The 26,295-nt window shown below is 43.0% G+C and overlaps 1 protein-coding gene across 2 annotated transcripts in view; it reads right to left on the reverse strand.

The window, feature by feature from the left end:
* Positions 1-24,940, reverse strand: part of SGCD (sarcoglycan delta) — a 1,117,370-nt gene extending 1,092,430 nt beyond the window's left edge. For both annotated transcript variants that reach the window (XM_086931235.1, XM_086931238.1), the window contains exon 1: positions 24,815-24,940. The gene's annotated coding sequence lies outside the window, so the exon portion shown is untranslated. The remainder of the gene's footprint in view (positions 1-24,814) is intronic.
* Between the last annotated feature and the right edge of the window lie 1,355 nt (positions 24,941-26,295).

The following is a 26,295-nucleotide window of genomic DNA, read 5'->3' on the forward strand; positions in this document are numbered from 1 at the left end:
AGGGGTAATAATTACTATTCCCAGTCCAGTGAGTGCAACAGTAGGGAAAGCGTTGAATAGTGGAGTCATAAAATGTACTATTCCCACTCCAGTCAATGCAACAGTAGGGTAAGTGTTAGATAGCAGAGGGGTATAAATTGCTATTCCCACTTCAATGAGTGCAACGTTAGGGAAAGTGTTGGATAGTGACGGGATAAAATGTACTATTCCCACTCTAATCAGTGCAACAGTAGGGAATCTGTTGGTTTGCGTGGGAGGGGGTGGTAACAATGAATATTCTCACTCCAGTAAGTTCAAAATTAAAAACAAACAAAATACTAACAACTACAAAAATATTTTAAAAACAAAATACATTAAAATATGCATTTGTTAAAAATTAAAATACAAATATATTTAATATTAAAAATTAAAAATAAACATAGTATAATGTTAAATACAATACCTACAAATATTTTATTAAATAAAATATATTTTTTTTTTTTAAACATTTTTATTGATTGCAAGAAATGCTATGATTCATTACAATTCAGTTCGATACTTAACATGCAAATAAAGTTAATATAAACAACAACAAAATTTGAGGAATGATAACAACGTATAGTTAATAAATAAACCTATAATTCACATTAGCTCTACTATTACAGTAATAAGCTACTAGAGCAGATAAACAAGGCTAAACTAAATCATGCATCTTGGCTTTCAAAAAAGTGCTTCCATATCTTTTCTTTTCTCAGAAGAGCTTTAGGACCCCTAAGTTTAGCTAAGGCAAATTCCATAGTTCTAATTTCATAAACCAGAGCTAGCCAATCCGCAACATTAGGGGGTTCTTTAGAAATCCAGACTCTAGCTATTGTTAATCTAGCACATGCTAGCAAAATCGTTAAGAGATCCTTATTGGGATAGTTCCCGTCTTGGATGTCTAATAATACCATTTGTACCGTAATATCCGATGAATTTATCTGGTTAAATTGAAGATGGTAAGATATACGATTCCAGAAATTGGAGAGTACAGGACATGAAAATAACATGTGTTCAATTCCAGCCGCGTCAGTGTTACATTTAGCACACCTAGATTTCTCTGTCATCGAGTTACCATGTGCCCATCTGGATATTCTTTGAGGCGTGTAATACAATTCCGTAATTGTCCTATATAGCTGCATTTTCAACTTAGACGAGTGAACTATTTCACTTAAATGAGTTAGGGCATTTCCAATTTGTGTTGAATTTATGTTTTGATTTAATCTACGAGACCATTTGCCTGCAATTTGAGATGTGTTTTCGCCCTTCTCCTTAATAAGCCATTGATATCCCAACCTGATTAATGATTTAGTTTTTCCTGAGTAAATACCTTCAATAATATCAGATTGTTTAACTTCCGTTATTTTCAGTTTATTCCAGAAATCATCTCTTATTTGTCTATATTTAAAATGCATGTCATCCGTAAGCCCGTTTGTAATTTTTAAATTCTCGAAGTCCCTCAACCCAGTAGTGCAATAAAGATCTCCCAGTGTGCTTATATCCTGTCTAATCCATCGATTACCCAAGCCATCCGAAAATATGTCAGGAAGACCCGGATTGTTCCATAGTCTAAGTTCAGTATTGTAAAATGAACTATTACTAATGTAAATGTAAATGTAAATGTGCTGGACTTGTAAAGCGCACAGCTGCCCGTAAGCGTCCCGGCGCTTGCTTAGGGAACCCGTCCTGGTATTCCCCTGTGAGAAACCACGGCAGGGTGTCCACAAGGTGAAAGCCAGGCATCCCGCCGCGAGGGGCCGTAGTGGAGATTAAGCAAGCTATTGCCCAGAGTCGCAGAGTGTGACCCCGTGAGTTGAGTAGGCACCAGAGCGAGAATTGTCGAGTCCATGGAATTTTGAGCCCGAGACCCGCCGAGGCGGGGAATCGAACCCTGGTCCACGGTCGATCTCAGCTTCTGGGTCTGCCGCCTCTAACCACTGAGCCACGCTACAGAATTTTATCCCAAATTCGTATAGCATGTTTAGCAGTCTTGAACTTTACTCTTTTGAAATAATTTGGATCATGTACCCGTAGTAGAAATTGATTAGCATCTGCCCCCAACATGTATTGATGAAAAAATAAAGAGGGAGTATTTTTCAATAGGCTCCTAGTGCGTAAAAGAAAAGTAGCTAAAAAATAACGAGTAAAATCCGGTAAGGTAAGACCCCCTTTAGAGATTGGAAGTGTCAAAAATGTTACCGCCCTTCGTGCTTTTTTATACCCCCAGATAAAGCTACTACAAATGCCATCTAATTTTCTAAAAAAAAGCTTATTTGGTTGAAGCGGTATAGCTCTGCACAAATAAAGTAACTTGGGTAAGATTTTCATCTTTATCAGGTTTAGTTTCCCTAACAAACTCAAAGGTATCTTGTGCCATTTTTTAAAACTCGCAGCTGTTTCTTTAAGGAATAACCCATAATTTAATTCCACAATTCTCTCCACTTTAGCGGTAAGTTTAATACCTAAATATACGGCTTCTTTGCAGGTTTTGTAGTTACATATAGCCGGAGTATAGTTAAGTATAATTTGAGTTTTGTTAACATTTAATTTATACCCGGAGATTTTCCCATACTTATGTGCTTCTTCTATAATTGCAGGCATAGCTTTACAAACATCCGGTGTATATATTGCAATATCATCCGCGAAAGCAGTTAATTTAAGGGTTATATCCCCATGTTGAGCTGGAATTATATTAGTTTGATCATTTAAAGCATTTAGAAAAGGTTCTAGAGATAAAGCAAATAATAATGGGGAAAGAGGGCATCCCTGTCTTGTACCTCTTGCAATCTTGAAGTTGTCAGAGTCTATACCTCCATAGCTGATCACGGCTCGTGGATCGTCATAGAGAGATTTGACCCAATCTAGATAAGAACCATTTATGCCCATTTTAATTAATACTGACCACAGATATTCCCACCCCACTCGGTCAAATGCTTTTTCAGCATCTAACATTATCATACCGAGTGGGGTGTTAGTAGTTTCAGCTACATCCAGAGCAGTTATGGAAGTATTAACATGCAATGTAGTATCTCTACCAATCACAAAGCCATGTTGTTGGGGATTAACAATATCCGGCATATGGGGTGCTAACCGATTAGCTAAAATTTTGGCAAAAATTTTCACATCAGAGTTGAGTAGAGATATGGGCCGGTATGAGCCACACTCTTTTTCCGGTTTTCCCTTCTTCAGAAAAAATATGATTTTAGCAAGTTTCCATGAAGATGGTGATTGTTTAGAGACAATAATTGAGTTAATGACTTTTTGAAGTAATGGAGCCAGCTCTTGATAACACAGTTTATAAAGTTCCCCAGGTATGCAATCCTCACCTACCGCCTTACCTAATGGTAAATGGTCGATAGCCAATTTAATCTCCTCAGTAGTGATATCAGTATTTAACTGCTGAATTACTTCGTGATTTAATGCTCGCGATGGTCCTAAGTATTGATCTAGATATTTTACAACCTCTGCTTCATTCGATGGCTCCTCAGGGGTATATAAGTGTTGATAAAATTTTACGAATTGCTTTAGTATTTGATCCTCTTGTCCATATATCACTGAATCTAGTCCAATTATTTCCTTTATTCTAGTTTTCGCTTTTCTATCTGCAGTTTTAAAAGCCAATATTTTTCCGATACAGTCCCCACCTTCATACTGATCTACCTTGTATTTATGTAGTTTAGTTGCATATCTTTCTCTCAACACTTTTCTGAGTCCAGCTTGCAGTCCCACCAATTGTGCTCTAAGCACCTCAATATCGCTTTTTGATTGCAAAGTCGCTTCAGCCAATTGTGTTTCCAGATCCAACAATTTAGATGTCATATCTTTGTTCTTATTATAATTTTCTGCATTGAGCCTGTATACATATTGCTGGACACACCCTCTAATGCTACACTTACAAGCATCCCATACCGTATTGATACTAGCTGTATCGACATTTAACTCAATAAACTCTTGTATGTGTTTTTTAATTAGTGAAGTGAACGTTTGGTCAACTAGCAAATGTCTAGGAAAAGTGAACTTTCGTGGCTTTACATTCTGATTTTCGATATTAACATCCAGAAGAAGAGGGTTATGATCCGAAGTGACTTTGGGACAGATTTCAATCGCACAATTATCTAAGATTTGTTGTGAGGCCCATATCATGTCAATCCTAGAGCATGACCTGTGCGGGGCGGAATAGTAAGTAAAGCCGGGCACCCTAGGATGTTTGGACCGCCATAAATCTCTAATGTTGTTTAATCTTGCAAGCTCTAAAATTGCAGCTCTTACTTTATACATTCTTTTAAAGTTCATTGGCCCCGTAGAGTATATTTTATAGTTCATAACACAGTTAAAATCTCCAGCAATCATAGTTTCCCCTTCCCACTCTAATAGTTCTAAACTTAGGTCTTCATAAATTTTAGGCTTATCAATATTTGGTCCATATACCACACACAGTACCAGCTTAGCCTTCACTCCTTGCATCTGTGCTATTACCCATCTACCTCTAATATCAGAGGCAGTTTTAATTATCTCTAGTGGGAGTGTTTTTTGTTTTAAAATAGCAACCCCCCTTATGGTCTCATTCAAAGAAGTACAAACAACCAATTCATAGCCTAGTTGGGTTAACACCTTTCTGTCTTGATATTTTATATGAGTTTCTGTCAGCAGCACTATATTGGGGTTATACAATTTAATCTCTTCCTGTACTAATTTTCTTTTACTTTTACTGTTTAGGCCATCTACATTCCAGCATAGAATTCTTAGCTTAAGCATTTATTTAATATTGATCGTAAATATGTTGTTCTCCTTTTCCTCAATATGTTTTACCTTCAATACCATTTCGTTTCTACGTTTCCTAAACAAAAATACATCGTCAAATCTTGCAATCATATTTTTTACTTTTATCACCACCCCCCACCCACGACACCCGTTGCCACCCCTGCCCTTGGGATTTTATTAAATAAAATAAAAATAATATTTAAACAGATAAATATTTTTAATTAGAAATGATTTAGCAACAGAAATATTAGTTATTACATAAATTTCCTTTTTTCTATTTCCTACCCTATAACACCAAACAATTCACATCTGACATCTACAAATTAAAATGTACTTCCATAATTAACATAATTGATTACCAATTAAAATAATATTATTAATTAAAAAACAAATTAAAAATCATAAAATTAATAAAGTTTCCAAACTTTCCCCCTATAATCCCAACAGCTCACAATAAATATACTGTAAAAAAATTATTTACACAAATAAAACTTATTTTCAATTAAAAACCTAATAGTATTTAACAACTAATTATAAGGTAAGTAAAATTAATTTACTCCTACCCTTTGCCCCTATAAAAGTAAAACCCACACACAAAAAATATCAACAACTACCCTGATTAAATATCAATAAATTAATATTAATGAAAAACTAATTATTAATGAATGAAACAGAAATGACTTCCCACCCTTTACACCTATAAACTCCACAACCCACACCTAAAATGAATTACACAATTTCCATATTTAATTTTCAATTAATTAAATATTAACAACTAATTAATAAAACATAAATTACTTCCCACCCTTTACCCCTATAAACTGCACAAGCTGCACCTAAAATTAATTACACAATATCCATAATTAATTTATAAGAAAATAATTAATATAAATGAATAACTAATTATTAATTAAACATAAATTACTTCCCACCCTTTACCCCTATGAACCACAAAATCCGCACCAAAAATGAATTACGCAATTGTTATGATTTATTTGCAATCAATTAATTAATATAAATTAACAACTAATAATTAATCAGAACTAAAATATTTCCTACCCTTTACCACTATAAACCCGACAACCCGCATCTAAAAAAAAATTACAGAATTACCATAGTTTATTATCAATTCATTAATTAATATTAATTAAAAAAAACATTAATAATGAATTACAAATAAATTACTTCCACAATTAACACTATAAAATCTCAATTAAATAAATATTAAGAAATACAAATAATAATTAATGCACTAGAATTAAATTACTTCCCACCCTAGTCCCCTTTAAATCCACAACCCGCTAGGGAACTAAAAAATGCAAAATGAAATTAAAATAAAATTGATTACTACTAAAAATGTAATACATATATTAAAAAACATAAATAATACTTATACAAAAAAAGACATCACATACATTTAAAATATAAACTAAAATACATAACACTAATTAAAAAATCATTATTTTAAACAACTATATTTTTGCAAACGATATTAATGACTTCTATATTTTTAAAAACAACATTTCTTACCTTAAATTCGATATTCTTGACCGAGATATTCTTGCTGTCGATATATCTGTGTTACAATGTTTCCAACTCAATATTTATGTAAGGCGACATTTCCAACTCGATATTCTGTCTGAATACCATTTGTGTGCTGTAGTTGTATCACTAAAACTGTAGCGGTCATATCCATGGAAATGTGCTTTCTGTAAATGACACTGCGCTGCCACACCATGTTTTAGTTATATATTTGCGACAGTGTGCTCCAAAGTACACCACCAGTTACATACTACATGCTTAACACTATTTTGCAGAATGGAAGTGGCTCGTTTGTGTCACTTGTTCTTTGTGTGATGCTTGGGTTTTTCAGAATCCCTATCAGTTCAGTGATGTTTCATTGATGGCACACCTCCACTCTGAAAATTATAGCAGCACCACTGTGTGTATGCGTGTGCCTCTATGAGCATGTGACCTCTGAACTAGTACCTCAATGTGTGCATGCAAACTGGTATCACCATGTAAATGTATTCCAGCATGTCTATTGGCCTGTTTTCTTGGATGCCTGTATAGTTTTTGTTTTGTGCACATGGGTGGCTGCTTCAGGTGTGCTGGTGTTTTTGCATGGATGCCTGCAGTTGACTTTTTCTTTCTGCATGTGTGAACAAAGATTTGCTATGTGTGTACGTATGTCCTGTGAATTGTGTGTGTCTCTGCATGCACCCTACAAAAATGAAACCATGCTTCTATGCTTTTTGCCTCTTTCACTACACGCAGGAGTTGCTTCCCTCCATGTTGTTTTTACCCAACATGAGCTGGGTCTGGTGGCTCAGTGGACGAATTTGTCCACGGCAGGGGCCTGTGTACAACCTCATGGTCGTAGGTTGAAATCCCGCCGGGTCCTCTCAGCCTTTTATCCATCTGAGGTCGATGAAATGAGTACCAGTGAGTTGGGTAAGAATAAACATCTGTTATTCATCGCCAAGATGCCTACGGGTGAATGTGCGCTTTGCAAATACACCTTATGAGGGAGTTTGCTGTATATGTTTAGTTGTAGGGTATGCAAAAATATGTAAACCAAATGTTTCGCACGTGGGGCAGTGTGTGAGTTTCCCTTACTCTCACTCTCTCCCTGGCCACACTGCTGGTAGAGTCTATCCGCTCTTGGTTTCTGATTGAATCTTTGCCTGTCGACAGAGACAGAACCTTTCATTCACGCGCCCTTCCACCTCACCGCCCTGGTTCTGGGAATTTTCCATAGCTATTTGGTCTCTTCTGACAGAAAAGGACACACAAAGTTGGGCTTGCCTACACTTTTTTATTGTTGATTATTTCCAGGCCAAGTAACTGGAAATTTAATCTCCAAGTGAAAGGGAAATTGAGAAAATAGCTTTCCCTGAGGCCTCAACCTACAGTGATGAAAACGCCTGACCCTTCCTCCCGTGGCTCTCTTGAAGTACCTGCGCCCCCGCCCGTCCCTCCCACCGGAACAAAGGAGCCAGCCTGAGTACATCAACGCGGCTATTTAATAGAGCCGGGAGGACGCAGAGGCACGAGACAGCTTGTGAGCAGCGCGCGCGCAGACAGGCCTCACAGCGCTGTACACAGCGGGTGCTCATTACCCAGAGCCTTCTGTTTTCAGGCGTTCGATGAAAATCCAGACATCATTCTACCCGGGCACTAATCTTCATTGATGTGGAAAAGGACTTCGATTGTCTTAAGCATCAGAGAGGGAACGAGGCTGCTGAACAGCCTTCTATCTGTAGATTCACCCCCTCCGCTCACATGGCACCACTGGTCTGTGCCAGTGTTTAATTTGTAAACAAAAAATAAATAAGGGCGAGGGCTCTCGTCAGGAGGCCGTGGCAGTTTACACCACACATTGCCCTACTATGCTGCCACTGATAGTAGCAACACAACTACTAACCATCACAATGCTACAAGTCTGAGAGTTCGGACTATTTCAGGCCTCCAAAGCTATAAGAATGGATTGGGCGGCAGGTTATAGTCATTTTAGTGAATATAGCCTCAATAATTAAATGTGGTTGTGGTCATCTCTAAATTACCTAGACAGCACCACCTTGTGGCAGTGCTGACAATTAAGTGGGGTGCCAAGCACCGGAAACCACAGGCTCAAATTAAGCACTGGGCTGTGCAGTGTGGAGAGATATCAGAGATACGGGCATAGACACAGCAGGAACATGGCACTCTAGTGTATGACACTGACCAGGTATTACTGCCCCTGAGGGGTGTTTCCGTTGGCCTACCCCCTACCACAAATGAGCTACAATGGAAAGTCAACTGGGACAAGTTGTCTCCGCTTGAACCCACACAGACCCAATGAGGAGACCGCCTCCCAATACAGTTCGGATATAAGAAGACATTGCATTTAGGTTCTGACGGCTCAAAATGTATCAGAGGGATTGCAATGGTATTTCCTTTTATGTACAAGCTGCTTCATCAGGTGAAGGAGGTGTTTTAGGAAATATCTTCAGTTCTAGGTGATGGGGGATAGCTCTCTGGGAAACACCTGTTTTAGCAAAACTTCTTTTTACCAGTTTACCAACCAGCCTGTGATTCTACCAAGCAGCTTTTTTATAGAGATGGGCTCGATCTTGCTGGAACAGATCTGGGACTCTGAGCGAAGTACAGCAATGAAACTCCAATTTTCCGTGAGGACGGGGTGTTTGGGCACTTGTGATTATGAGCTCATTATATTAATTATGGCATTGGTGTAAGCTAGACTTTTAACAGGGATACTACCTTATGTTGGTGGAAAAATCATCGTTGTCTGAAGTATCCACTTTTACCTGATGTACAATGCTACACGTCAATATCACACCCTACTTTACCACCCACCTTTTCCCTTCCAATTATGATTGTACCCAAATTTTCTGAAAAAAGCTCACTAATAAATGCAATCAGTGATTTTCAGGCACCCTTCTGGATTATATTTTTTTCTACATGTGGGTCAGGTCACACATTTTAGTGTGTCTTGGATTCGTCAATAAAGGCAGAGTACCTGTGTGCTACTGCTCCACCAATTTCACCCAACAAGCTTCCAGAGTATGCTACGCTTTTTTACACTTATTCGGATGGATATGTTGTTGCTATACTGATTCCAAGCAGCAGTGAAAGCTGAGGCTAGATACTTGCTACTTCTTCCTCCAGTAATTTGTTGAGCCAAGTGATTTAACTCCCAAGTGTTGACGTTTTTCTCACGGTAAACAGCCTTTACAACAAAACTTTTACAACGCACTACCATTACGACACAACCATTACAACGCAAACCATTACAACGCATTGCGCTGCGGGGCGCTCTAGGATGGGGAATAGATTTAATTTACTATCCAACACCTTCCTTACTATCCACGGGGACTGGAGTTGGAATAGTAAATTAAACTATTCACTATCCAGCTCTCCAAAGCGCTATGCGTTGTAATGGTATGCGCTGTAAAAACTGCGTTGTAACGGCATGCGTGGTAAAAGCATGCGTTGTAACGTCATACATCCTTTTCTCACATATACCAATTTTCCTTTTCCTTTTCCCTTTCTACTTCAATAATATCTAGCGTTTTTTTTTATTAAAACAAGGATGCAGAGGTCTTCTTCAGCATCTTCATTAGATTAAAAAAAATATATTTTAGCTTGTTGATTTAGAAATATGTTTTGAATTATTATTCAGGCTATTATTCAATAGATAACCACATCTCATAGACTTCTTGATCGTACCACATTTGTTCGTATTGAGTGCATCTATTAGACCTCACTGCTGATTCAGACAAAAACACTATTTTTTAGCATTGGCGCACTGCTTTCCATTTCCTTCTATTGCAAATTTTAATGTAATTTCAAAATGAGAAGTGCATTGAAAAAAATAGATATAAAGTAAACCATTCCATATTCGATCCTAGATCAAGTAGTTATTATCTGGATCATAAAGGTAAATAGAAGAGTTTGCTTAGTGGAACAAAAAGCCCTCACCCACCATCGGGCCATGCTCATCGTTGGGCCGGCACTGCAATGCCCAATTGGCCCCACGAAGGAGCTCTTTGCCGGAGATCTTTTTATCATCAATATAGTTGTCAAAGGTATAGTGGAGATGCCCCAAAAGTTGAAAGACAACAACAGAACTGTTTAGAAAGATTGCAGAAGGGTGATTAAAATTAACTATAGATCCCTAATAGTTTTTTATTCATTCATATGGTCTAGGAGTGTAAGGTTCTAAACAGTTCAAAGCATCCAAGGAAGATAATTTTCCTTAATTCTCAATCAGTAATGCTTAGATAGTCATTGGTCAGTGGATTTCTTTGTCATCAAATAGGTCTACATGTTTCTTATAGCCCAAAGAAACATTTTCGGTCATGTTTTCAGGACCATCTTATAATAACCTAATCTTCTCTTGTGGTCGACTTACTATCCTAAACAGGGAAAAGGTGAACCCCAACCTGTAGTGAGTGCCTAACATTTGTCCATATGACTTGCATCCCATGAGCTCAGGCTGTAGTCAACACAATTATGTGTGTGACCCTAGATTCCTAATTAGATGGCTACATACAGTACGTTGATGTTGGACTGTTCCCAGGTCATTTAACCAGAGATATGTCCCGGCCGTTGTACATACCCAACTTCCACAACCCCGAAGATGCTCAACAAATCATCTTGCATTTAATTGCATTCCATTTTCCTCATATTGTCTAATCTTTGACCACTTTCTCAAGCCATCTATTCCTCAAATTGTCTTGTCTTTGACCACTCACATTATATACAGACTTTAAAAAAAATCTATATTAGTTTTATTGCATACCAGTGACACAACAGTGATCATATGACATTTCAATTAAATTACCACCATTAGAAAAATTCAGACGTGGTACATCTGATTGACACCATTCACCAGTTTCTCAATGTACAAAGTCCCTCTGTGGAGACGTGTTACATACCCCTTCCCTTTACGTACACTTGAGATGGACTGGAGAAGTGTGGCTCAATGGTTAGAGTGGCAGACCCTGATGCAGAGGTCTAGCCCGGGACCAAGGTTCAATTCCCTGCCTCGGCAGGTCTTGGGCTAAAAAATTCCACGGACCTGATAATTCTTGCCTTGGTGCCTATTCCAATCATGGAGTCCCACTCTGAAACTCAGGGCAATATCTTGCTAAATCTCCAATGGCCCCCACAACGCTAAGGATGCCTGGCCTCCACCTTGGTGGTGCCCAGGAGTGGACGCCTCACATGAAAAGCCAGGATGGGTTCCACAGCGGTATTCGTACAAGCGCCTTGAGACCCTTGCAGGTGAGTAGTGCGCTACACAAGTATCAATTTACATTTAAAGGGTTAACCCTCCACTCAACTCTAACTGTCAAGATTGCAATTCACCCTCCACAACATGCCCTGGACCCTCGAAACCCTGGCAAGGGGTGTCACATGGGAATGTGGCTTGCTCACTGTCTAAGGGACTCTCTAGTGGGACCGGATTCTCCTTCCTTCCTGCAAGCGAACCTGTCCAGATGGCCTACCCACATTTTCAGGACCTTCTGTACCTTCCCATCATGTCTAGTCAGTTTAATGGGCTTCTCTTCTTCAATTGTTCATTCAATCAAGTCCTTGTCCTACAAGTAAAATTGAGGGCTCCAATTACTCATTCAACACATCAAAATTCTTTTACGTGCTAGCACTAGCGCTAGGTTCAGAAATTTGTGGTGTATCTTTTAACCTTTTTGCTTGGGATTCACTCCTGCTATGTCCTGTAGTGGACCAGGTTTTAGCAGAATCCCAGTCACAGATTCCAAAGTGGAACAGAGGAAATCCCAGTACGTCTCACAGGGGGGCATTCCCAGGCCAATTAAGAAATTGCGCTCTCTCTTTCTGGCACTCGGGACAGGTAGCACTTCTTCTGGGGGAGATTTTCCTTAGGACCACCAGCATAAGGTATGTTCAGTGTAAAAAATTAAATTGTATCAATTTAAATCGAGCATTGTCCAAGACCGCCCTCACCTGTGTGCACGCCTTGTCCCAGGTTTCTTCCGTAAGTTGGTCTCCCATATCAACTGCCTGACCAGATTTTCCCTTTGACTCTTCACAGGACATTTAACTTTTTAGTGCTCTATACATGTGTGTTATGGTGTGTCTTGAAATGCTGAACTGTAGGATGGCTTCTAGTGTCCGTGTGGAGCGAAGAGAAAATGGAAAAGTTGTCTAGATCTCCCTAGCCATCCTTTCTAGTTTTGTGTTTTGGTAACAGTGACAGGCCCACCCGAACATATCCTTGGCCTTTTGGCATTCCCCGGCGCACTCGTGTTATGATCTCTCTGAGATAGCTCTGGTATGCTTAACAATGTAAGGATATTCCACCGGGATGCTATGGGATGCGCAAAAGTAGGTTTTAGAGTGGTAGACTCAAACCCCCTTACGCCATATCCTGTTTGAGTAAGGCCCAGGAGAACTTGCTTTGTCTTCCTGCGTAGGCTAGTCTAATCTCGAGAGTATTTAATATTTTGAACGTGGATAAGGGCAGGGGCAGATAGAATTCTACAGGGTGTAGAGGCATCACAGCAGAATCACCATATTTGCCACCTGCCCAATGACTGACATGCTTTTGGTTTGTGTCCATGAATGGGGGGGAGGGTTACCACAGGGTTCCAGAGAGTGTTCCTGATGGTGTTATGTTGTATTAATTTTATATCAATCCACCCACACATCCACCTTAAAATGTTGATTTTCAACAGGGCATGCCTAGGAACCCGATCGCTACACTGTATCCTAAGAAGCACTCCTGCATTCTCAGGACCTCATCCCCACCCACATCTGGCATTCCCCATCTCCGTCTGCTTAGTTGCCATTGTCTGCGGCATGATCCGGATCTACAGGGGCAATGACTGGGTCCCCTCACTCAAGGGGCTGTTGCTGTTTGGGTCAAAGTTCTATTTCCGCTTTCCAACCAGACCTAGACGTGGGTCAGTGATGTGAAAAAGTGCACTTTTGCTGCATATGGCCACACAAATGGAACAGAAGCATATATGGCGGGCTCATTTCTCTGAGCTCTTGATTGACAGGTTCAAAGTAAAGCATCTGACGGTGGACCCGCTGGGTATAATTGAGTAAAACTTGGATGAGGACTCCCTCTTGTCTAATTTCAGAGAATTCCCTAGCTCTTCTTAGGATGATGTCCCTGTGTCTCTAGTTGAGTGTGTTCACAATGATGGCCCTCAGCGGCAAGCCCGGAGTCTCGGGCGACACGAATGCCGTATGCGCTCTCACTGATGAAACAGGAGGAGAGATCTTTGAGACTGAGGACATCTCTGATCTGTTTTGCAAAGAAGAGTTTCGGGTAGCCATCTACTCTTTCAGGTGAGCCAAAAAAGCATACATTATGCCTCCATGTACGGCCCTCAGCATCCTCCACTCATGCATCAAGTTGGTGTGCCAGTGCCGATAGTGTGCAAATCATAGTTTGGAACTCCTGCTACATCTCATGGACTGTCCCTTCCTCTTTAGTGACTATGTCACTAAGCTTCCATAGGTTGGTGTGAAGGAGATTTACCTCTAAGGAGATGCCATCCATTTTCACCTCTATTGTTTGACTGGATTTGTCAATGGCTGCTAATATTTGCGCACATGTGGGAGGCTCTGATGCTTCCAGGGGCATGGTTTTTGCTAGGATGGCAGCAAATTGGTCTATTTTGACTGTTGTGCCACTCTGTCCCTTATCTTTTTCCATGGCTCCTCTCTGCATGGCAGTGGGAAATAGCGGTCCAGTTACTGTCAGTTGGAGTCATTGAGCAAGTGGGAGGCCCGATGTAAGATAAGCTGGGAAACTCAAGCACCCCACCAGGGGAAGAACCTCGTTCCGGTGTGAGGGGAGTGGCTCAGCTCCCCAGGGTCTTCAGTGGTCCACTGTAGACTACTGTTGGCTCCTGCAGGTTGGCCGCACAGCTGAGCTACCCAAGTCAGACTCACCCACTCCATCACCCAGGGGGCACTAATATCAGTACAGGAAGGGAGGTGTATATCTCCTCTCTTCTGTCCCCCATCCGTATGAGCCCTTAACCTCTCAGGAGTGCTTCTCCTGGTACATCGGGTCCCACCACTGAAGCGCATGCCAGGATCTACCCAGCGCAGCAGGAACCCGCTGAACTTCAGTTGGCACCCTGGCCGCAGGGCGGGTCAACTTCCACCGGGGTCCCTGATGGGCTGAAACCTCACGGGCCTCAGTCCCTCCAGCCTTACTAGAGGCACCTGCTGAAATCTCTTGATTAGCAGTGTCCTCCCCTTGGCTCTCCACCGTGGCATCCCCACCCTCAGTAGGAACACTTGCGGGCCACTCAGTCACCGGCAGCCCTGCTGCGCTCACAGCCACGTCACTGTCTGCGCAACAAGCACAATCTCTGGTCTTCCGCGCAACAAGCACAATCTCTGGTCTTCTCCTCCGGCTCCGCTCACTGTCGGGGGCAGGGGCACAGCCAGTCTCTCCGCCCCCCAGGTCATCAGCTGTTCAGGCTCTGGGTTCCTTTGTAATCATCCTGGTTGCACAATGGCAAAGCATTCACCCCCAGTCACAGATCTGGGTTTAATCCATTGTTATTTTGCTCAGCAAGCCACCCCAGTTCAGACATGGCCAAATGCAAATCAGTCTTGATCATGGGAGCAGTCCAGCCCGAACTGCCTTTTTGTTTGTAAAAATATACTTTATTTAAAATTATTTGTCAGGTTTACATTTTAAGCAGTCCCTTATATTTGAGTCCCGCCCGAACTGCCAAGCCATGTCTTCTCTGGACCTGAGTCAAGCATCCAAGGGCCAGTTTGTGGCTAATAGCCGTGACCCATGTCTGGGCATACCCTTCCCACATAGGGTGAACAGCAAAACACACAAGATGATAGACGGAATGTTGCACAATGGCAAAACATTCACCCCCAGTCACAGATCTGGGTTTAATCCATAGCTATTTTGCTCACCAAGCCACCCAAGTTCAGAAATGGCCATATGCAAATCAGTCTTGACCCTGTGCCTCATGGGAACAGTCCAGCCCCAACTGCCAAGCCATGTCTTCCCTGGTGCGCTCACAGCCACGTCACTGTCTGCGCAAGAAGCACAATCTCTGGTCTCCTCCTGCAGCTCCGCTCACTGTCGGGGGCGGGGGCACGGCCAGTCTCTCTGCCCCCCAGGTCATCAGCTGTTCAGGCTCTGGGTTCATTTGTAATCGTCCCGGGGTCCTTGGCCCAGTAGCACTAAGCAGCCCTATTCGGGGCACGCAGCATTCTCTTGTAAGACAATGATGGCTCCGGGCAGAGCCGGAGCACAAATTTGTACACCGTGGGCGCGTCCCTGGCAGCTCCCGTAGGAGTCGACAGGATTAGTGGGGTCAGGTGGCCGCCGTTTCAGGCAGGATGTTGGTGGATTCATGGAAACACTACGGAGCTCGGGCGACCATGTCTCATCTGTTATGTTACTTCGCCACGCCCCCACCTGGAGAAATACATTATGCACAGACTTAACAGTGAATATATGTGGGTCCAAATCGATTTCTATTTATAATTCTATATAGAAATTATGAGAAAGATTAAAAAGCTCAAGGGAAGCAAGTGTTTACGTCAGAGTATATCAAATGCCCTTTATAGGTTGAGCATGTCTCCCACACCCATTTAAATTACGTGTTAGGTATAGATGGATCTTCACAATACTACTCCTATCTCTCTGCATACTCTCATCTGGGCTGCGTAGTCAGCTTTTCTACTAAAAAGGTAAATTAGAAAATGTCTACATAAACACCAGCACTTACAATATTGTCAGTTTAGGCATTGAGGTGATCCGAACTAATTATCAGATCTTTTGGCTGATTTTCCTCAATGTGGCGCTCATTGAACTGAGTGCCTACATCATCAATCATTCAGTTTTAAAACAGCAGTTTATCAGCGCTATATTTGCACCCTCATTCCTGGGAGGGTCGGACCTGACTGAATGAAGCCCTGGTGGGTCTGTGTCGTGTTGATGCTAGGAACACCTGGAAAATTGGTTCAGATGTTTATACCAGTCAGCAGTCTCCCCGTCTTACTTGCTTATTGGCGATACTAGAGACAACCAAATGTTCGTGTGAGCCAAATACTTTAGAACTCCAAATTTCATATTCATAATATCTCATAATTACAGTAGAAATGTCAACATTAAATTTTCTAATTAGCGTTCTAAGCAGGCTGCATTCCAATTGATTAAGCGCCACACAGCTGAACAGAAATTGCTTCCAAAATATTATAATTTCCCATGTTTCCAGATTCACAATATTAATTTATTTCTTTTTATAGTGCAGCGTACAAATTGTAGGGCTTCTTGGCACTAGACATTGAACTCAAATTAGGGCTGAGTGGAGTTCGCAGAGTTCTGCTATGCGGAACTCCGCAAAGTGCCCAAAAATACTCTGGCACGCCTCGCGGAATTCCACACGCGGCAAAGTGCAGTACGTCACATTCCTCGAGCTGATTTTTCGCACCAGGAGATTGTCCGGGGCTGTAAACTCAGTAGAGACGGCACTAGGCCCAGCTTCTTTCTGCCGCTCAAGTAGATATTCTACTCGAGAGGCAGCTTCCTCAAAATGAGCAGTCACGACCCCGCGCCTGCGTTGAGAAATCTCACGTGGGTAGATCTAGCGCGTGAATTTTCTTGCTCACCAACTTAACGTTGGCGAGCCTCGCGAGAGAAAACACTCTGCTCTACGTCACGGAGCTGGAGTGGGCAAAGCTCCACGAACTCCACAGGCGGAGCAGAATTCCCCACCCTCCCCTAAACTCAATGAGCCGAGAGTCAACAAAAAGTTTTGACCAAATAAACGTGCTTTTAGTTTTTTCTAAAATTGTAGTAGATGAGAAAGGGAACATAGAGACATTGTTTCCAAAGTTTGAGGTCAGCACCGATCATGTTTGAACCCCTTTCAATGATCTTTAAAAATATGCACCTGAAGGGACCACTGATTAGGTGAATAACGTTGTTTATGGCCTTAGTTAAGTAGTAATAATGTTGGTAGCAGAGACGAGGCTATGGAATGTGTTGTGCAGATTTTAAATTGAGAGAGATGCAATAGCAAGTTCTTGTCTTCTGTGCCATCGGTCACACATTGGTTGGCAATCCATAACTGTCAGGACATAACAAATGTTTTGAGAAAACCAATGCTTAAAATAATTGATGGGGATTTTCTTGGTATTGTTTGTCAAGTGAGCGTGTACGGTTACTTAGTAAGGGTTACAACCCCAAAATCCTCAAGGGGAGATTCATTTAATGTTTTTAACATAGGAAATGTTTATAATTGCAGGTAGTTTTATAGTACAGCACTTAGACTATTCCACATTCTATCACCACTGGGCATAAAAGCAAAGCATGTATAGCATTGTTTTTAAATGCATCCACGGGCTAAAATGTTTGATTGAAGATACTGATATTTTAGTTTTTGGGGTCGAATCACATTATAACAAAATACATTTGAAATAAATGAACCATGAAGACGTGATGTCTGCTGCATGCTGCAAAGGACTTATGAAAGCTATTCTTCTCATCACCATATTCTCCCTCAAATGGGCAGTTAAGCCCCAAAGCATGAGGTATTGCTAAATGTAAGCATTTCTTCCTGTGATACTCCTTCGGGGACATAAACCACACAACCTAACCTTCTATGGTATTCTAGTGAGACTTGAAACCTGAAAGATTATCCATGTAAATCCAACAGCACTGATAAATCTAAATTAGAGCATCTGGAATTATTCCGCGGGGAGGACCAGATTAAGCATCAGGGTTGATTAAATTATGCAGCAAGAAAGTACAAATTATGAGGCATAATACGGAGTATTTTATATTAGAATTAATCGATTGTTTTGACATTTTTACACATATTAATACTGTCAGAGCAAAGGATTTACCACACTAATACCAGTTTAACACCCAACAGGGCAATAAGCAACAAACAAGTGACCTGGCGACCTTTGGGCAGGGCCTACCACTGCACTGCAACGTGTCATCACATTTTAATAACTTTTGCTCCGTTTGAGCTAGATACAATATTTTTTCATAAAATCAGCAAATTATGCATCAGATAATGGATTATGTGGTAAATGCGGCAGATCCATAAGTATGTCGAAAATGCTGCAGAATCGCATCATTCCAGTGGCTCTGGCCCAAGTGTAGACTTGTGACTGCCTCACAGGAAGAACAAACAAACGTTCGAAAATGCTTATGTGGTAACATTCGCAGAAATGGCTGAACATTGGTTAGTGAGTACGCGCACCGTAATAGTAGTACTTTTGATCAATAAATGAAAGAATACTCTGAGGACATATCTGCTCTACTGGTTTACCATAAAGGAAACTGATTCATTTAACAAAAGTTCTCGACTTTTACTCAGTAAAAAATGACATGTGTGCATATGTTATGTTAATTTCGATTTATATAGCGCCAAATCACCAACAGGTCTCTTAGCGCTTGCTTTGGGAACCCGTCCTGGCTTTCCCTGCGAGATAACCCCTACTGGGCATCCCCAAGGTGAAGACCAGGCATCCCATCGCGTTGGGCCATAGTGGAGATTAAGCAAGCTATTGCCCAGAGTTGCAGAGTGTGAACCCATGATTCGAGTAGGCACCGAAGCGAGAATTATCGAGTCCGTGGACATTTTGAGCTCAAGATCCTGCCGCGTCGGGAATTGAACCCTGGTCCCGGGTCTGACCTCTGCATCAGGGTCTGCCTCCTCTAACCAGTGAGCCACACTTCTCCACGACTATATGTACAAAATATATTTTTTTATGGATAAATATCATTGACATGTAAAATGATTACATTAAAACAGACCTGACACTTATGTAAGTTTAACCATTTTATCATGTTTTGAATCTCCATCGTAAACATTAGAGAAAATGACATCCGATGACGCATATTACCTACATTTGGTCTAATTCTTGTGTTTACCACCGTTCGTATTTGTATTTACTTTTATTTTATATTTTCATTATTCCCCTTGGAACAAGCCTCAATTGCATGACAATTGCACCACTTTAAGATAACACATTTGAATGCTAGATAAAACATATTTTCTCCTAAGTGCAAACCTTGTTGAATCTAAAGTATGGCACTTTCATAACATCTCTCAAACAATCATTATTTCAGAAAATTGGAGACAATTCCAAAAAGCAGACAGCAAATAAAAAGCAAACACATTTTCCAAAGTCACTAGCATTATTGTAAGTGTGCCAGGCATTTACGTGTTAGCATATTGGCCATTTGAGTGCGTGCCTGGCGCTGCAAGAGTAAAATAGCTGCTCTCAGGTTCCTAAATAAAAACCTGCGATCTTACAATTACTTCCACTTTGAAAGCCCCAGAGCTGTCGGTGCGACAGTATTTGAAAAGGAGTATTTAATGCGCAAAAGAAGTGTACTTTTAGTAAACAAAATAGAAGAAGGATTTTGAGTGTGTTTGAACACAACTGCACACCATGCTCAACGTGCTGCAGTTGTGGCCCACTGCAGGCGTGCCAGAGATGTGGGTGGCATTCGTACTGCCCCGGACCCGGCTTTGGGTCTCCACCTGCGGTGAAGCACAGGACTGTCCAGCTTAACATTTTATTTAGTTCTCGTCTGGCGGTGTTATGACCCCATGCTTTCTACATACTAGATAAAGAGTGCTTTAAGAGAAATGCACATAGTAGGAGGGGTTTTTACAACAGGTAGTGAGACATTTTCATAAAACAGAGTTATAAATGGGGATATGTTCATAAAAGACAAGAGATATGAACTCTCAGAGGCTGTAGTTCTGCATTAGAACAGTGTTGTCTGCACCTAAAGAAACTTACATTAGACCCTGAGGACTTTGTCAACTACCGACTTATTACTCAGTTAACCTTCGTCAGCAAGAGCATTGGAAAAGCAGTCTACGCTCAATTCATAAGATCACATCAATGCTAACCATCTCTAGCAAGACTACCAATCTGGCTTCAGAGCGCGCTGCAGCACAGAGAGGGCAGCCTTATGATAGACAATGGCCTCCTGACACAGCTAAAGATGACCCCTACCTTCTGATATAGCTGCCCTTCTCGCCTGCATCAGCACAGTCAACCATCCAACCCTCATCCACACCCGGGAGTCTTGAACGGCATTTAATGGCAATGTCTTTTTGCTCTGCTCTTCTTCACACATCCAATGCCTCAAACACTGCCTGTACCTCTTCCAAACCTGACGGTCAGCATCTCCCTGAAGCTCAACACAACCAAGTCAGAATGTCCATTATTTGCAAGAACAACAAGCAGAACCTAGTAGAAACCAGGCTCATTGACATGAACATTGATGGTCCAAACCGCCTCCTTTCACTGAATGCCAAGGGACCAGAAGTCACCTTGTGCATCAACCTCACCCGCAAGTAACACATCTCCAACAAACAAAGATGGTCTGGTATCTGCTCTCTTTAAAAAAGAAAGTAAAAGTGTTTCTTCCAGAAAGAGACTTCAGAACTGCTGTTCAAGCCCTCTTGCATATGGATGGTGGTAATGCCCTGCTACATGGCTTCCCAGATGGGCCTCCTTAAGGGCATCCTAAAGGCCACAGCATGTCTCATCCAGGGATGGAAGAAATCACATCTGCCTTTGCTGATGGAGCTCCATGATGTGTAAAAACAAAAGACGACCGTCTTTTTCCATCTATGCACCCTAGATCTTGAACAATATCCTCGTATCCATAAGGACCGCCCCAACACTGCTCCAGTTTAGGAAAGAGTTGAGGACACACCTCTTTAAAGAACACTGCGTCACAATACAGTGCCAATCCAATACCCAGCAACCTATCAGTGTGTGTGGGATGGAGAGTCAGGGAATTAGGCAACCATGTACCCGACACCCTTCCATCCGCATCTCAATGGACCATAGATTAATGCATATGTCTTGAGACCCTCCGGGTGAGAAGCGCGCTATATAAATGCTTTGATTGATTGATTGATTGATTTAGCATGTTAGCACACACCTTGCAGAGGCAGGCTTACTGCCCTTGGGTCAATAACGTGTAAGAGGCAGGTGATCTCGTCTATCAGACGTTGCATAGTGATACTTTACACTCATGGGTCACAGCGAATATCCGAAAACAGATGTGGCTTGCAGACGTGCATAGAGCCTACTGCAATCATAAAGCGATCTCTACTCCCTAGATCTAGCACATCAAAAACCTTATGGAAGTGTCTAAATTAGCACACGTTACGGAAGTTCCTCAAAGTTACTTTAGAAAAAATATGATTTGTGTATATTTATAAGAAAGATATTGTTAGGTCCAGAAAATGTTATAGGGTCAATGCTACAGTTTTCATCGATCTTCCCAGGCAATATAGGTTACAGTTTAAAGAGAAAAGCAGCCCACAGCTCTCAAAAGTGCCCTCTCGTCCGCTTTTACCACATTACAGTCTGTGCTATGCAACAATGTATTTCTTTCCAAATAACGTGTATGTCCTCACGCTATCATTACACTGCAAGATGAAACAAAAGTCTTTTAAGAAGACTTTGCAAAGACACCGTGGCCTTAATATTAGGCAGTGTGACGCGGATTCAGTCTTTACAGGTGAACCATGCAGTGAATGAACTGCACCTCTGTGGTGTAAGCTAGACCTTGGATCCAGATGTGGAAGACTGGATAGAACACAGTTCCACATCTGTGGTGTAAGCTGCACCTTGGATCCAGATGTGGAAGACTGGATAGAACACAGATTCACATCTGTGGTGTAAGCCGCACCTTGGATCCAGATGCGGAAGACTGGATAGAACACAGTCCCACATCTGTGGTGTAAGCTGCACCTTGGATCCAGATGTGGAAGACTGGATAGAACACAGCTTCCCATCTGTGGTGTAAGCCGCACCTTGGATCCAGATGCGGAAGACTGGATAGAACACAGTCCCACATCTGTGGTGTAAGCTGCACCTTGGATCCAGATGTGGAAGACTGGATAGAACACAGCTTCACATCTATGGTGTAAGCCGCACCTTGGATCCAGATGCGGAAGACTGGATAGAACACAGTCCCACATCTGTGGTGTATGCTGCACCATTGCTATTGGCTTAGAAGACAGGGTAGAATAGAGTCTCGTGTCTGCAGTGAAAGCAGCACACACTGTCCTGACGTAGAAGACAGGACAGAACACAGCCTCACGTCTGTGGTGTAAGATACCCCCGGGCCCTGGGACTTTCCCACTGCGCGTGAGAGCAGCGGAGGATACAGAACAAGGCTGCGTGATAGTGATGTCTCGGAGCTGCCAATCACAAGAACACAAGTGACCAAGCAAGGATTCTGGAACAGAAATCACCTGTGGCCAATCAGAATGCAGGGGCCTTACACAAGCGTGGAAAGGGAGTTCCCTCCTCCTCACGTGGGTCGTATTAGACAGGCACGGTTGGGGTAAGTAGATCCCTGACACGCTGCGCGTGGAACCTCTGCACCTGCTGCATAATGAGAGAGACGCAGCGGAACGGATGCTGGAGGCTGGCAGAGATGAGGGCTCTCGTGGTGCAGACTGAGGGAAGAGTGAAGACGGAGTCCTGGGGCTTGAGGACTTCACTCCCACAGGAGTACCAGACCCCAAGGACTCTCGCAGCGGCCGGGAATACAGGGAGCCCGGCGGTGCCCTCGGAAGATTGCCAGCTGAGCCCACCGGCCAGGGGGACGGCTCCACCACGGAGAAGTGAACCGACTCAACCGCGGGCCTTAGTTTTCATGCCCCGGTGTACTTCCATTTCTGTGTCTGGGGCTGCAGCATCTAAAGGAGTCTGCGATGTTGCCTTGGGACACAATCCCTGTGTATCTTCACCCCACCTCCCAGCTGCCTGATGTTCACAGCTCCCCAAAACCCTACACTGCCCATTCTCTCTGGAGGTTACCAGTGCCTCCCTCTGAGGGCCCAGTGAATAAGGCTTGTTTGTCTGCGCCTCTGGCTCTCAAGATGTATATTAATCTGAACCCGATTACTAATGCTTGCTTGTCCAGGCGTCAGTTTGAAGCGCCCTGGTGTCTCTCTGGACGGCTTCAGCGCTTTATAAAATTGTAAATATCTGATAATAATATTAATAATTAAATAACTGAAAAATGAAAGGACCTCCTGTTATATTTTTGGGGTAAATATCAGTCATCTGCCCTAGTTCTGGATAACTTGTTGTTGTTTTTTTTTGGTAGTTTTTTGGTAGTTTTTTTTCAACAGTTGACCAGAGCTGAAAACATTGTTAGGCCAGTTTACGTCACGACTACAAACGGTCACAGAATAAACAGAAACAAAAACACTTGCAGTTTGTGTAAGCTGCATTTGTACGGTGGCCTGTGGGTTAGTGCACTTCCTCGTCTGTGCCACAGGTGAGGAGCATGAAACGCACCGGGCAGCGGGCACGCGCCGTGCCTGGGGGGCAGTGCACGGACCCCCGGGGGCCTGCCCTGGAACGGGAGAGCGGCTCCTCCAGGAATGCGACAGTGACCTCCGCCGGCCCCCAGGGCAGCTGAGTGCACAGTTTATACATTCTCCGTGGGAGGCCGTGACCCCGGATAGCTCCGAGGGACCACCCACTGAGGCTGGCATCCCGCGCTCCTGGCGCACCGCAGGGTCCACACAACGAGGATATTGGTCCGTTTCATCACAGCCGTGTCTTAAGAAAGGCCACTATCACCTGCGTGGAGCGACGATCATTCATGGCGCGCCCACCCTTATAACAGCATCATCTGCTGTATGAAGGCCCGTGATGCACTGCAGGGGCCGAAAACACGCGCATCTACACGTGTATCTCGTGCGCAGTGGCGCGGCAACATGCAACAGGCCCTAGAGCAAGCAAGGAAAATGGGCCCCCCTGTCCCCGTGGTTATTTATGTACACAAGAGTAGCCATAACTGGGATGCAGGCCTGTGCCCTGGTGCACCGTACAATCTCCCCATCGAGGCCTCGGAAATGAGGACACAACACAGCAACTGTTTCGACGAATCTGGCTACATTTCAGGATCTCTGCATCCGTGTGTACTGCACCGCCTTCAGCTCGAGGTGGGATGATAACTATCTGTTGGTCCGACCTCTCTCTCTCTCTCTCTCTCTCTCTCGCTCTCTCTCTCTCTCTCGCTCTCTCTCTCTATCTATCCATCTATCCATCTATCCATCCATCCACGCCTACCTAACCTCTCACTTTCCCACCCTGTCTCTTGGATCAGAGAAGAGACCACAGCGCAGAATAGCTCCCAGAACACCATTACATGAAGCGCCCTGAACTCTTAAATTCTAGAACACGAAATAAAGTACTCCTTACCCAGCTGTATATTGTAGGGCCCGAGCCCCGTCCCTCCCCACCCCGGGTAGTGATATGGCAGCAAGGTCGCTTATTACTGCTCAATTCTCAAAGTGCATGCGTAGAGCCCTACCCAGGTCACCCTCCACGGCTGAATGCCCTGCCAGGGAGCCACAAAACGCTGCACTGGACGTATGGATGCTGCCTGATACCCTCGCCCCCACCGGAAACATGCCGAGGACTCCACGAAAAGAAGCCGAGACCCCTGCAGGCGCTTGTTTCTTACCGTTATACGGCGGTTCCAGGGCCCCTGTCCGGCCTCCGACTTTACTGCAAGCTGGTGAACTATTTTTGGGTCCTGTCGGGGGAGCCATGTATGGATTGAAGCTGCCCGCCTCCTCCGCTAACCACGCCCCCAGCCCTGATGGGCACCTGCTGCTGCGGCGGCCAGCCAGGGAGGGAGGGGTGAGCACCGCTTTAGAAACTTTGCAGACTTTGGCACTCGGCTTTGGTAACCCCCAAATAACGTACCCGCTGAAACCTCAGAAGTATGCTGCACGCGCGCCTTAACGAGCGTCAGCTTCACATAACACAAAGAGACTAGTCCTCTAGGAAATGTTGCGTAAGAAGACCTCATTCTCGTGTGCTTTTTATTCCCGTAGAAATAATCCAGAGTGTGAGGGACGCACTGTGAGTGACATGCAGATGTGCAAATGTGATCAAGGAAATGCCTCACTCACAGTGTAAGGCAACGTGAATATCGGTGGAACCGTCCAGTCGATTAATTCTTACATGCATGACTGGATCAACGGAAGTATGTACATATCTTAGATTTTTAAAAACATTTTTTATTACACGATGCTGATGAGACACCTAGAGCCTCTAGGACAAACCTAAAATTATGTCCAGTGTTTCCTTTTCGTGTCCAGTCTAGTGATAAAGCATTTAAGTATTCCAGCACTCTGAGGGAGCATAGCCCGGGATCTCAAGTTTTTCTGCTTTTGCCAAACATTATGCTCAGTTGTGACTCTGAAAACCATATTTTAAGGAGTACAGAGCGAGAGTGCTATTGTTTTTCTGAATCATATATTAGGTGTCTGAGAATGTCTCAATCCTCCCTGTATGTTCGCAGAGTTCTCCACTCCTCTGGTTTCATAGGCGTGCCCCACGCTCTGTGACCTCGTGCCAAGTAATTCCCAACCCTTGCAGATGTGAAGACCGCCGAGCAGTCCAAAGATGAAACCACTTGTCTTCCACCCTGCCAAGGAGGTTGTTTACCGGGCCTTGGATGGAAACGGGGTGCTTCTAATACCTCTTGATACTCCCGGGCAAATTGGTCAATCAGTTAATGCCCAGCTTGCCGTAGGGGGTGTGAAAATTAAATCTGATACCGTATAACTGCGACCATTAGAATTATGCTTCCCTGAACAACCAAATTATGTGGCAAGGTTGAATAAAGCATGTGACTATGAAACACAAATTATACAGCAACAAAAAAAATTCAATGGAATATTATGAACCGAAAGGCAAAACAAGGTGCCAAATCCGTCCTAATCACTATGAGGGACATTTTCAAGAACACTGCAGATTCTAATTGAATTGTCTTCCCCCTCCTTACCAAACTCTCTTCAGCCTTAAACATGGTGGCTCAAGTATTCCTTCAAAGACTAAGGGCCTAATTACGGGTGTGGCAGTCTGAGGAAAGCCAGACTCACAGGGGCGCGGCGGTGGGGATCCAGACGCCATCGCACTACCACCAGGGAACTG

This window comes from Lissotriton vulgaris, chromosome 7 (assembly GCF_964263255.1).
Source record: "Lissotriton vulgaris chromosome 7, aLisVul1.2, whole genome shotgun sequence".
Taxonomy (NCBI): Eukaryota; Metazoa; Chordata; class Amphibia; order Caudata; family Salamandridae; genus Lissotriton; species Lissotriton vulgaris.